Source organism: Lepidochelys kempii, chromosome 10 (assembly GCF_965140285.1).
Source record: "Lepidochelys kempii isolate rLepKem1 chromosome 10, rLepKem1.hap1, whole genome shotgun sequence".
Lineage (NCBI taxonomy): Eukaryota > Metazoa > Chordata > Testudines > Cheloniidae > Lepidochelys > Lepidochelys kempii.
The window spans coordinates 38,248,829-38,261,945 of record NC_136389.1 but is presented as its reverse complement, the minus strand read 5'-3'; the positions used below and the strand labels follow the sequence as shown (position 1 = coordinate 38,261,945).

The 13,117-nt window shown below is 53.5% G+C and overlaps 1 protein-coding gene across 6 annotated transcripts in view; it reads left to right on the top strand.

Moving 5' to 3' along the window:
• Positions 1–13,117, top strand: part of IFT140 (intraflagellar transport 140) — a 284,666-nt gene that overhangs the window by 93,045 nt on the left and 178,504 nt on the right. The gene's annotated exons all lie outside the window — the stretch shown is intronic.

The following is a 13,117-nucleotide window of genomic DNA, read 5'->3' as shown; positions in this document are numbered from 1 at the left end:
TTGGGCACTACTACAATCTAAATAATAAGAAACAACAATAATAGACAAAGGGACTTTGTAAGGGCCAGAGTTTTTAAAATGTGTCAAAATATGTGGGCACAAGCAGGTAAATGCATGTGTAAAATACAGTTGCATGTCTAGAATGGATAAATGTGCATTCAAATGGGTGTGTGCTTCTACAGTCAGTATTTCTATGTATGTAACTGCATTCTTTGTGCAAACATGTACATGTTTGTATCCCCACTTAGATATTGTGAGCACAGTTTATACATCTGTTTTGGAAACTTTCAGTCTAAAATCTATGGTGTTTAAAAATCAGCAGAGATAAAAGATTCAAGAGAGACTTAAACTGGTTTCATAAATTACCTGTACAAAACAGGTCTTGGTTTCCAGGACTCAGTAACTTATTATTCAAGTATACACCTAATTTAAGTAAATTAAAGAGATACTGTTTAGTCAATTTTTGCCCAAAATTAAGTTTTATAAAAATAATTTTAGGATTTCTAAAACCCAGTAGAGATGTTTCCATTAAATTATATTTACATTCCAGTGAAAAAGGCTTTTGGTTTAGATTTAAGTGCTCCCTTGCAGAGTTTGTAACTCAGACTACTTCAAGTAATTTCTCATGTCCATTCCATGTCAGGTGTGCACAAGCCACATGCACTGTTACCGGAGATTCTTCTCCCAGTGGTATCTGTAGGGCCAGCTCTAGCACCCCCTGGATGCCCACGCTTATGGGCCAGCATAAGGGGCACTGCCGGCCCTGCGCCCTTCCAGTTCCTTCTTACCGCCCATGACAATTGCTAGAACATGCCTTGCTTTGGCATGCCTCTACTTGTGGTTCACTGAACTGTTTTCTTGTAAATAGTTAGTTTTAGGTGTTAGTTTCTTTTAGTGATTAGTTAGTGAGTTAGTCCCCTTAAGGGACGTTGTTCCCAGGATGGGGAATGCCCTGATCTCTGGGTGTCAAGCCATGTGCTGCCTGCACTAAACTCATGCCCATGAGTGATCCCACGTCAGCTGCTTAAAGTGCCTGGTAGAGGCTCATGTAAGAGAAGTGCAGGATCTGCCAGGGCTTTAGACCCCACACTTAAAAAGCCTGGGACACCAGGCTGAAAGCTCTGCTGATGGAAGCCGTGCTAGATTGGGCTCCGAGCTGAGCTGGTTGGACTCGGCACTGAGCATGTCTGCCTCAGTGTGTAGTGCGCCTCCGGCACCATGCACCCCTCAGCACTGCTCTACATCCCCAGTGCAGAGAAAGTGGCACAAGAAGCATGCCCCAAGAGGGTGCTCCCCAGTGCCCAAAGGACACCAGAGAGACTTGGGGAGCGAGACGTGACCTGTGCTGGGCTACTTGCCTTCACCACAAGGGCGTGCAGCTTCACCGCAAGGGTGTCCAGCCCAAACTAGGAGCCACCCCATATGCCTGGGAATTGCAGAGGCACAGCACACCTGAGGGTGCCCTTAATGCTGGAAGCCTTTCAGGTGGCCAGGGACCTGCTGGCCCTGCCAGTTCCTCTTACACCTTGGAACTGGTTGCCTACCGCCAGGGAACTACTGAGGGCAGTTGTATTGTGGGGGAAGCCTGCACAGGGCCCTCAATCACAAACACTGACTTTCCAAAGTGCCGTGCGATGCTCGACCCCCGGCTCTGCCCTAGGCCTCATCCCAACTCCACCCCTTCCTTCAAGGCCCCGCCCCGCTTCTTCCTGCCCCCTCTCCACTCCCACCCCATCTCTTCCCACCCAGTTCCACTCCCTCCCCTGACCGTGCTGCGTCCTCTCTCCTCTCCACTTCTTCCCAGCCTCCTGCACACCGTGAAACTGCTGCTTTGCGGCTTGCAGGAGGCTAGGAAGGAGGGGGAGGCACTGATCCACAGGGCCCGCCGGTGAGCGGGAGGTGCTGGCGGTGGGTGGTGATAGGGGGGCTAGCGGTGGGTGCTCAGCACCCACCATTTTTCCCCATGGATGCTCCAGCCCTGGAGCACCCACAGAGTCAGCGCCTATGCCCTCCACCATGGTCCCCAGCCCATCACCAGTCTCCATCACCTACCCGACGTCAGTCTCCAGTGGAGCAATGGCACCGATCACCCGCTCCCAGGCATTGGTCACCCAGCACCAATCCCCCGAACCCGAGCACCCATCACCGGAGTCCTGATGCCACTCACCAGAGTTCCAACACCGATTGCTGGTCTCTGGTACAGAGGCATCATTCTCCAGCTACCCATCATAGCCGGCAAGAGGGTGCATCAACGACACTGCCCTGTTCTTCATATGAGGAGCCATCGTCAGACTCTCTGAGGGAGGCAGCGTCCCCTCAAAAGAGGCGCCATCACCTGGCATATCAGGCGGACTTCTGTGCTGGCCCATCTATGGGCCTGTGGCCTCCAGGGAGTGGCCAGTCCAGTGGCAGTATTGGAACCCTTGGGGGTTCCCAGCAGCACCGAGACAGTTCTTGTACCTCCCATCTGTGGTGATCTCTGAGAGACGGGCTGTGGCCCTGCCCCAGTCAGGACTGAAATCAGGTTCAAACTCAGACCCGGTACCAAAACCCCAGCAGTACCCCAGTTGAGATGGCCACAGGAGAGGTAGAGGATCTGGCCACTCGTCCACACTGGCATCCTCCTCATCTTCCCCAGATGAGGCATTCGTGGGTCTTGTTAATGGCCTGTCTTCTGATAACTTGTGAGCCCACCAGGATCTCCTTGAGAGGGTGGCTGCCAACCTGGGCCAGGAGGCAGAGGAGCTCAAAGAGCCAATGGACGCCCTTTTTGATATTTTTGTGGCTCCTGCCAAGGTGACTCTACCTTTGCATGGGGGGGTAAAAGCACTATGGCAGACACCTTCAGCTCTGCCGCCAATTTCTAAAAGGGTGGTGTGACAGGTTTCAGTCGGTCCACCGAGCCCCTAGGGGGCAATGGAGAGCTATGGTCCCACGGGCAGGCCTTAGTCACACCTTTCGGGTGCTGGGGAATTAGCGGAAAAGGTGTGCCGGCCGGAGTCTGCAGCGCGCCCCTCGGGCACCGGGGAGCGCCGGCACGAGTCTGCAGCGCGCCCCTCGGGCACCGTGGAGCGCCGGCACGGGTTTGTAGCGTGCGATTCTGCTACCCAAGGCAGGTTGGCCGGGGTAAGGGAACGCAGGCCCACCCGACTCCACTGCATTCCAGCCCAGGGCCCTGACAGTGGCGGGAGGCGAAGGTCCCGCCGCTGGGTCAGTGGGGGTCTATCCACACCCCGCTGACCAAATACACCCACCACACTGTGCAGTTCTGCCCCTGGGCTACTTCCTACCCAGTCTCTCAAGCGGGTCTCTCTGGTCCCTCCAGCTCATCCAGGTATTCAGCTGCTGGCAGCTCCAGCTCCCCCTCTGTGTTGGGCTCACGCTGGCCCGGATTACAGCCTGGCCCCTCCAGGTCCTCCGGGTACTCAGCGGCCTGTGGCAACCAGGACTGCCAGCCTTCCTCCTGGTCAGGTTCCTCCTGGCCCAGGGCCTCCCCTGGGTTGGCAGCAGGGTCTGGAGGGAGCAGCCAGTGTCTGTCTCCCTCCCTGGTGCTGCCCTGGTGTTGCCCTCACTGGGCAAAGGGCCCCGCCCTTTGTACTTCCTGTCCCACCCCTCCCCTTTCCGGGATTGGCGTAAGCTTGGTCTGGCCCTGCCCACTCAGGCTGAGAGGGTGGCTCTTTACCCTCTGGTTCGGAAGGAAGCCACCCTGGCTCTCTGCAGGCGGTAAAGAAGTACTATGTGCCCACAAAAGGGTTCAAGTATATGTACTCTCACCTGCCCCCAGACTCCCTGGTGGTCGCGGCAGCCAACGAGCGGGATAGGCAGGGCCAGCCCAGTGCTACCCCCAAAAAATGAGGAGGAAAAACACTTGAACCTTTTTGGTAGACAAATTTATTCTTATGCAAGTCTCCAACTCTGTGTCGCAAACTAGGAGGCGCTGCTAGGGCGATATGACTTCAATGTTTGGGACTCCATGACCAAATTTAAGGACTTCCTGCTGCAAAAATCATGGCAGGAATTCTTGCCCATCTTGGAGGAAGAAGAGGCGGTGGCCAGAACTTCTCTCCAAGCTGCCTTTGATACAGTAGATTTGGCAGCCTGGTTCATATCTGCAGTCTTCAGACTGTCACAAGAGGTGCAGCAGCTAGTGCAAGATCTTCCATTTGAAGGGTCCTCACTATTTTTGGACCAGATAGACTCAAAACTGCATGGCCTCAAGGACTCCAGAGCCACACTGCAGTCCCTAGGTGTTTATATACCGGCAGCCTCATGAAAGCACTTCAGGCTTCAGCAACCCCTTAGATTCTCTGCTCCACCTGGACATAAGCCCTACAAAAGAATGAGGAGAGGTTACAGGTGCCATCAGGGCCAGCTGGCCAATGCTACTGCCCAACCGGGCACTAGCCGTTTCCCACGCGGGAACAGCAGTCCATTTGAAGGCACGCTCGGGGATGGATCCTTAAAGGATCTTTAGTGAGGTTGCAGGAACAAACCATCCCGATGTGTAGAAAGAATAGTAAATATTGCAGGCGACCAGCTTGGCTTAACAGTGAAATCCCGGCTGATCTTAAATACAAAAAAGAAGCCTACAAGAAATGGAAGATTGGACAAATGACCAGGGAGGAGTATAAAAATATTGCTCAGGCATTCAGGAGTAAAATCAGGAAGGCCAAATCACACTTGGAGTTGCAGCTAGCCAGGGATGTTAAGAGTAACAAGAAGGGTTTCTTCAGGTATGTTAGTAACAAGAAAAAGGTCAAGGAAAGTGTGGGCCCCTTACTGAATGAGGGAGGCAACCTAGTGACAGAGCATGTGGAAAAAGCTAATGTACTCAATGCTTTTTTTGCCTCTGTCTTCACGAACAAGGTCAGCTCCCAGACTACTGCACTGAGCAGCACAGTATGGGGAGGAGGTGACCAGCCCTCTGTGGAGAAAAGTGGTTCAGGACTATTTAGAAAAGCTGGATGAGCACAAGTCCATGGGGCTGGGTGCAGTGCATCCGAGGGTTCTAAAGGAGTTGGCGGATGTGATTTGCAGAGCCATTGGCCATTATCTTTGAAAACTCATGGCGATCTGGGAGAGGTCCCGGATGACTGGAAAAAGGCTAATGTAGTGCCCATCTTTAAAAAAGGGAAGAAGGAGGATCTGGGGAACTACAGGCCAGTCAGCCTCAACTCAATCCATGGAAAAATCATGGAGCAGGTCCTGAAGAAATCAATTTTGAAGCACTTAGAGGAGAGGAAAGTGATCAGGAACAGTCAGCATGGATTCACCTAATTGCTTTCTATGACAAGATAACTGGCTGTGTGGATGAGGGAAAAGCAGTGGATGGGTTATTCCTTGACTTTAGCAAAGCTTTTGATAAGGTCTCCCATAGTATTCTTGCCAGCAAGTTAAAGAAGTATGGGCTGGATGAATGGACTATAAGGTGGATAGAAAGCTGGCTAGATCATCAGGCTCAACAGGTAGTGATCAATGGATCCATGTCTAGGTGGCAGCCGGTATCAAGCAGAGTGTCCCAAGAGTCGGTCCTGGGGTCGGTTTTGTTCAATATCTTCATTAATGATCTGGAGGATGGCATGGATTACACCCTCAGCAAGTTTGCAGATGACACTAAACTGGGAGGAGCGGTAGATATGCTTGAGGGTAGGGATAGGATACAGAGGGACCTAGACAAATCAGAGGTTTGGGCCAAAAGAAATCTGATGAGGTTCAACAAAGACAAGTGCAGAGTCCTGCACTTAGGAAGGAAGAATCCCACGCACTGCTACAGACTAGGGACGGAATGGCTCGGCAGCAGTTCAGCAGAAAAGGACCTAGGGGTTACAGTGGACGAGAAGCTGGATATGAGTCAACAGTGTGCCCTTGTTGCCAAGAAGGCTAACAGCATTTTGGGCTGTGTAAATAGGAGCATTGCCAGCAGATCAAGGGACGTGATCGTTCCCCGCTATTCGACATTGGTGAGGCCTCATCTGGAGTACTGTGTCCAGTTTTGGGCCCCACACTACAAAGATGTGGAGAAATTGGAAAGAGTCCAGTGGAGGGCAACAAAAATAATTAGGGTGCTGGAACACATGAAAACTTATGAGGAGAGGCTGAGGGAACTGGGATTATCTAGTCTGCAGAAGCGAGGAATGTGTGGGGATTTGATAGCTGCTTTCAACTACCTGAAAGGGGATTCCAAAGAGGATGGGTCTAGACTGTTCTCAGTGGTAGCAGATGACTGAACAAGGAGTAATGGTCTCAAGTTGCAGTGGGGGAGGTTTAGGTTGAATATTAGGAAACACTATTTCCCTGGGAGGATGGTGAAGCACTGGAATGGGTTACCTAGGGAGGTGGTGGAATCTCCTTCCTTAGAAGTTTTTAAGGTCAGGCTTGACAAAGCCCTGGCTGGGATGATTTAGTTGGTGTTGGTCCTGCTTTGAGCAGGGGGTTGGACTATATGACCTCCTGAGGTCCCTTCCTACCCTTATATTCTATGATTCTATGGAGTACCAGTCTCCCCCTTGGATCAGCACATCCCCATTTTGTTTTTGGACCGCCGTTTATCATACCTCCCTGCTTGGGCGTCAATAACATCAGACCACTGGGTGCTCAGTACCATTGCAGTGGGGCACACCCTCCAGTTTATTTAAATCCCTAAATCACACCCCCATGCCCCGTCCCGCTTCAAGGACCCTTCTCACAAGCAACTTCTTCTCCAAGCCCTCCTGTGGACAGGGGCTGTGGAGGAAGTTCCTCCAGAACTGAGAGGGAAAGGATTCTCTGCCCGCTATCTCTTGATTCCCAAGGCGAAAGAGAGCCTAAGGCCTATCCTAGATCTGCATCATCTCAACAAATATCTCAAGAAGATGCGGTTTTTCTTTGGGTGATTGCTCATATCGATTCCAATTAGGTGAGTGCACGCCTGCATGCACGGCCGTCAGAAAGTTTTTCCCCTAGCAGCATCCCTTGGGTTGGCTGTGGAGCCCCCTGGAGTGGCGCCTACATGGTGCTCAATATATGACCCTGCCGATCCAGCGCCCCCTCAGTTCCTTCTTACTGCCCATCATGGTCGTTGGAACTGTGGCGTCTTGCTTAGCAAGTTCTCCACGTGTCCCTAGCTTCATTTAGATAGTAAAAAGAAAAGGAGTACTTGTGGCACCTTAGAGACTAACCAATTTATTTGAGCATAAGCTTTCGTGAGCTACAGCTCACTTCATCGGATGCATGATAGTAGTTGTTCTGATTTTTGTTGGTAGTTTCTTTTGTTTTTTTGTAGTTAATGGCAGTTGGGTTGTCTAACCATCTTTCTTTGTGGCTCTAATGCCCAAGTCCCCAGGATTTAAGCCCTGCAAATCCTGCTCCAAGCCCATGCCAATGGGCGACCCCCATGATTCTTGTCTGAAGTGTCTGGGGGAGGTTTACCAAACCGAGAAGTGCAGAATCTGCAAGGGATTTCATCCTTGGATTAAGGAGGAGTGGGACTTTCTCCTAAAGCAGCTCCTTATGGACCTTAGCTCCTTATGGACTCCTTCGGCGCGGCAGGACCTGGCACTGAGCTCTTTGGTACACAGCGCCCTGGCGGCGGTGGTGGATGTGGCACCACGGATGGACTCTCGCTGAGACCCATGGCACCACTGCTCCCCGGCACCGAAGCCTGCAACACTGCTCCCACTCCCAGGCACCGCTCCCACTCCCCGGCACCAAAGTGACACCAGAAGCCAGAAAAGGGTGGCTCTCCTTCGCAGAGACCCAGCCCCCTGGAGCTGACCTCTGGCGCATCCAGGGGAGAAGCGCTCGGGAGCAAAACTTGTGGACTCGGCACCGTTGACTTTGGCCCCAGTGCGGGAGCCGTTGAGTCCACTGCCGCTGGAATCCCCGTGCCGCAGTGTGGTGGAAGTTCAGCTACTGTCCACCCCGGACACCTTTGTGGCTGCGAGGGACCTCATTGCCATGACGGCACCAGGGTCCCCTCCACTCCACACCAAGCTTCTGGTGCCTCAGCAGACGGCACCATCTCAAGGCAAGCTGGCACTGATCCATCTATCGACTCCGTTGGGTAAGCCCTGGCACTGCTCAGAGTCCTGGCACCGCTCCCCGTCTCTGTGCTGATTGTACTCCCCAGCCTCACGGCACCGCTCTCCTCCTCCTTGGCACTGCTCATCGGCGCAGATCCGCTTGGTGCCACCCTGGCCCTTGCAGTCCTGATCTCATTCCTTGGGTTTGGAGATGGGGTCGCGGTCTTTGGGTCAGGACTGCCACCAGTCAGACCGTAGCTGCCCTGACATGGGGGCAGGATCATGGCCGCTGCATGGGCAGGGGCCTACCCAGTGACCATTCTGGACTTCATGGACGTACCATCAGGCCCAGGGTGCATAGTCTGGAGCTTCCTGGTCGGCCGCTAATGAAACAAGGGTGCTGGAAGCCTCGACCAGTCGGCCCACTCCTCGGGGTGCGGAGGAACCCTCCCTCCCTTGGGACCCCTTCCAACTCCAATTCCCAAGCCTTGGCCTATGGTCAGTGACACGGGGCATCAAGCCCGCATAGAACAGGGAGGTCGAGATGACCCTCTCCCCCCTCTGGCCTCTTTCCTCCTCCCCTGACGAGGCTGTGGCAGGCATCTCTATTTCCAGGCCGCCACCCATAGACATCTGCCCCCACCAAGACCTCCTGTGCAGGGTGGCATGCAACATGGGTCTGCAGGCTGAGCAGGTGGTGGAATCGGAGGACTTGGTGGCGGTCATTTTGGCCCCGGAAGGTCCATCGAGGATGGCCCTGCCCGTCATCAAGACCATTCAGTCCAATGCCAAAGCCATCTGGCAGACCCCAGCCTCCATTCCCCCTATGGCCAACGGGGTCGAACGCAAATAGTTTGTACCCTCGAAGGGCTATGACTACCTCTTCATGCACCTGAAGCCCTGCTCGCTGGTAGTTGCGGCCATGAATGAGAAGGAGAGGCACTGGCAGCAGGCCCCAGCTCCTAAGTCTAAGGACGCCAAGTAGCTGGACTTGTTTGGCTGCAAGGTGTACTCCACAGGGAGGCTCCAGCTCCGGATTGCTAATCAGCAGGCACTCCTGAGCTGCTACAACCTTAACTCCTGGAACTCTATGCTGAAGTTCAAGAAGCGTATACCACCTGAGTCCAGAGAGGAGTTTGGGACTCTTATTGAAGAGGGCAAGACAGTGGAACAGACCTCTTTGCAGGCCTCACTGGACGCTGAAGACTCAGCCACTTGTACCTTGTCCTCCGGGGTTGCCATGAGGCCTGGCCTGCCTCCTGAGGTTCAGCAGACACTGCAGGACCTGCACTTTGATGGGGAGGGCCTGTTCACAGAACAGGCTGACTCTAGGCTGCATAGCCTTAAGGCCTCGAGCGCAACGATGAAGTCCCTGGGTATGCACACCCCAGCAACCCATTGGAAACACTTCAAGCCCCAGCAGCCGCAACAGCGCTCGTATCCTCCTCGGTCGAGGCAGGATTTTTACAGGTGGTGGGGGAGGAATGGCAGAAGGAAGCTCTCCAACCTCCCGTCTGGTCAAGGCCAGGGCCTGACCAAACCATCGTCGGGTTCCAAGCAGGCCTTTTGAAAGGATGCCCGAGGATGGCATACCAGACTTACTCCTGGATCCTTCCCCACCCTTTTTGAATAGTTTATCCCACTTCCACCGTGCATGGTTCCAAATAACCTTGGACTGCTGGGTCCTCCTCACGGTGGAAGCGGCAAATGCTCTCCAATTCTGCTCCTACCCGCCTTCCCACCCCCCTTCCCCGTCCCACTTCAGGGACCCCGCTCACGAGCATCTCCTTATTCAGGAGGTTCGGGCGCTCCTTGCCATGGGTGCGATAGAAGAGGTTGCACGGGATCTAAGTGGCAAGGGGTTCTACTCCTGCTATTTCCTAATCCACAAGGCCAAAGGGGGCCTCCGGCCCATTCTGGATCTGCACTGGCTCAACAAATTCATAGTAAAGTTGAAGTTCCGCATTGTCTCCCTTGGCACCATTATCCTCCTCTTGGATCCTGGAGACTGGTATGCTGCCCTCGACATGAAGGAGGCGTACTTCCACATAGCAGTTCATCTGGCGCACAGACACTTCCTGCGCTTCGTGGTCAACCGCGAACATTACCAGTTTATGGCCCTTCCATTTGGCCTTTCAAGGTCCCCACAAGTGTTCACCAAGTGTATGTTGATTGTGGCTGCCTTCCTCTGTCGACGGCAGGTACAAGTGTATCCCTACCTGATGACTGTTAATTTGGGGCTGCACCAGAAAGCAGATGCAGTCCCAACTCCACCTGGCCAAATGTATGTTTGAATGGCTGGGTCTCCTCCTCAACGTGGAGAAATCGACCCTAGAACTGACCCAGAGGATAGAATTCATCGGGGCAGTGCTGGCGTCTGTTCAGGTGCAGGCCCTCCTACCAGACTCCCGCTTCCGGGCTATCGTGGGCATCTTTCAAGGCCTTCTGCAATTCCCGACCTCGACAGCATGAGGGTGCATGAGTCTCCTCAGCCACATGGCTTCGTGGACGTACGTGACCCGACATGCCAGGCTCCGGCTCAGGCCGTTGCAAGCATGGCTCACCTCGGTCTACCACCCAGGGCGCGACAGCTTGAATTTAGTGGTCACTGTACTGGAGCTTTTTCCACATGCTCTGTCACTAGGTTGCCTCCCCCATTCAGTAAGGGGCCCACACTTTCCTTGACCTTTTTCTTGTTGCTAGCATACCTGAAGAAACCCTTTCTTGTTACTCTTAACATCTCTTCCTAGCTGCAACTCCAAGTGTGATTTGGCCTTCCTGATTTCACTCCTGCATGCCTGCGCAATATTTTTTTACCCTTCCCTGGTCCTTTGTCCAGTCTTCCACTTCTTGTAAGCTTCTTTTTTGTGTTAAAGCTCAGCAAAGATTTCACTGTTAAGCCAAGCTGGTCTCCTGCCATATTTACTATTCTTTCTACACATCGGGATGGTTTGTCCCTATAACCTCAATGAGGATTCTTTAAAATATAGCCAGTCTCCTGGACTCCTTTCCCCCTCATGTTATTCTCCCAGGGGATCCTGCCCATCAGTTCTCTGAAGGAGTCAAAGTCTGCTTTTCTGAAGTCCAGGCTCCATATTCTGCTGCTCTCCTTTCTTCCTTGTGTTAGGATCCTGAACTCGACCATTTCATGGTCACTGCCTCCCAGGTTCCCATCCACTTTTGCTTCCCCTACTAATTCTTCCCTGTTTGTGAGCAGCAGGTCAAGAAGAGCTCTTCCCCTAGTTGGTTCCTCCAGCACTTGCACCAGGAAATTGTCCCCTACACTTTCCAAAAACTTCCTGGATTGTCTGTGTACCGCTGTATTGCTCTCCCAGCAGATATCAGGGTGATTGAAGTCTCCCATGAGAACCAGGGCCTGCGATCTAGTCACTTCTGTGAGTTGCCAGAAGAAAGTCTCGTCCACCTCCTCCCCCTAGTCCGGTGGTCTATAGCAGACTCCCACCATGACATCACCCTTGTTGCTCACACTTCTAAACTTAATCCAGAGACTCTCAGGTTTTCTGCAGTTTCATACCGGAGTTCTGAGCAGTCATACTGCTCTCTTACATACAATGCAACTCCCCCACCTTTTCTGCCCTGCCTGTCCTTCCTGAACAGTTTATATCCATCCATGACAATACTCCAGTCATGTGAATTATCCCACCAAGTTTAATTGTTGTTAGTTAGCTTTTAAGTAGCTGTTAAGTGTTTAGTTAGATAGTGTCCTGGTGGAGACTTTGCCCCAGGAGGGGCATGCCCCAGTTTCCAGGTGTTAAGCCTTGCTCCACATGTAACAGGCCTATGCTTGTTAGTGACCCGCAAGATAGTTGTCTAAGCTGCCTCAGGAAATCCCAAATAAAGGAGTGCTGTTGCATCTGTAAGAACTTTCGTCCTCGGACACAGAGAGAGCGCAACATAAGTTTCAGGGCCCTCGTGATGCAGGTTACCCTGTGCCCAGCTTTGGAGCTGGCATGGCCCGACATGGCACACAGCACTTCGGCTTCGGTGCGTAGTGCACCCCTGGCATCAGGCTCTTCCCGGCACCAATCCCTGGTGCCAAAGAAAACAAAGAAGTTGGCACTGAGCAAACCCGACTAGGGGGCTCTGGGCAAAGGACCCTGTTCGGGCCTTACGCCTACTCCGGACCCGCAAAAGGGCTTAGCCCCAGGGAGTTCCTCCCCCTGAAAGGACACGCCACCAACTTCAGGGAACAGTGAAGGGCCCGAGCCAACGGTGCAGTCGACTCCCTCTCAGCCTGGACAGCTAAGAATGCCCCCGCCGCAGCTGGCACGGGTTATGGCTCCCCATGAGGGCAAGCCTGCCAGCAAGACCTTGCACAAGACAAGTGAGCACCACCAGTCTCCAGAACCAAGACAGAGCCATAGGTTGACATGTTCTTGGTCTCTGCATTGGCCCAGGTCTCCGGCTCGTCGCTACAAGTCATCGGCACTGTGCTCCCGATCCCCGTCTTCACACCGGGGCTCGCACAGGCATAGACTATCTCCTCGGGACTGGTCTTTGTCATGCTGTTGGTCACCATTACTGAGACCTTGAGGTTGCTCCCTGACCTGGCGCTGCTTTCCCTACTCCTGGCACTGATCAGACTGCTCCGGGCAGTGGTCGCCAGTGGCGATGGTGAGCCACCAGACCCAAGCCTCACCAGCCTCGCCTTAGTCACTGGAGGGTGACGACTTCTCCGGCTCGGAGGTGGACTTCAGCCCCTCGCCCAGGCAGCAATGTTATTGGGCTCCAGGGAACGCGTCAGCGGCATCGGTGCCAGCCTGACAGCAGGCCCAGTGGCCGACCCAACGACCTTATTGGAACAGCTGGGGCATTCTTGTTATGCCATTGCTCCACTCTTGCCAGCCCTCAGTCGCCGCGTTACACAGGCCAAAGTCAGCGCCCATGGTACCAACAGCACCGGGTTTAGTGCAGGACACTCTGGTAGCCACCACGGGTGAGGAGCTGGTACCTACCCCGAGACCGCCCTCCCCAGCGGGTGAGGACACCACTGTATCTCCCTTGGTGGTTCAATCATCCTCCACCTTTCTGGACAGGGCAGTGGTGGGCCCCTCTAGAGCTAGCCCACCAGATGATTTCAGGGTGCACCAGACACT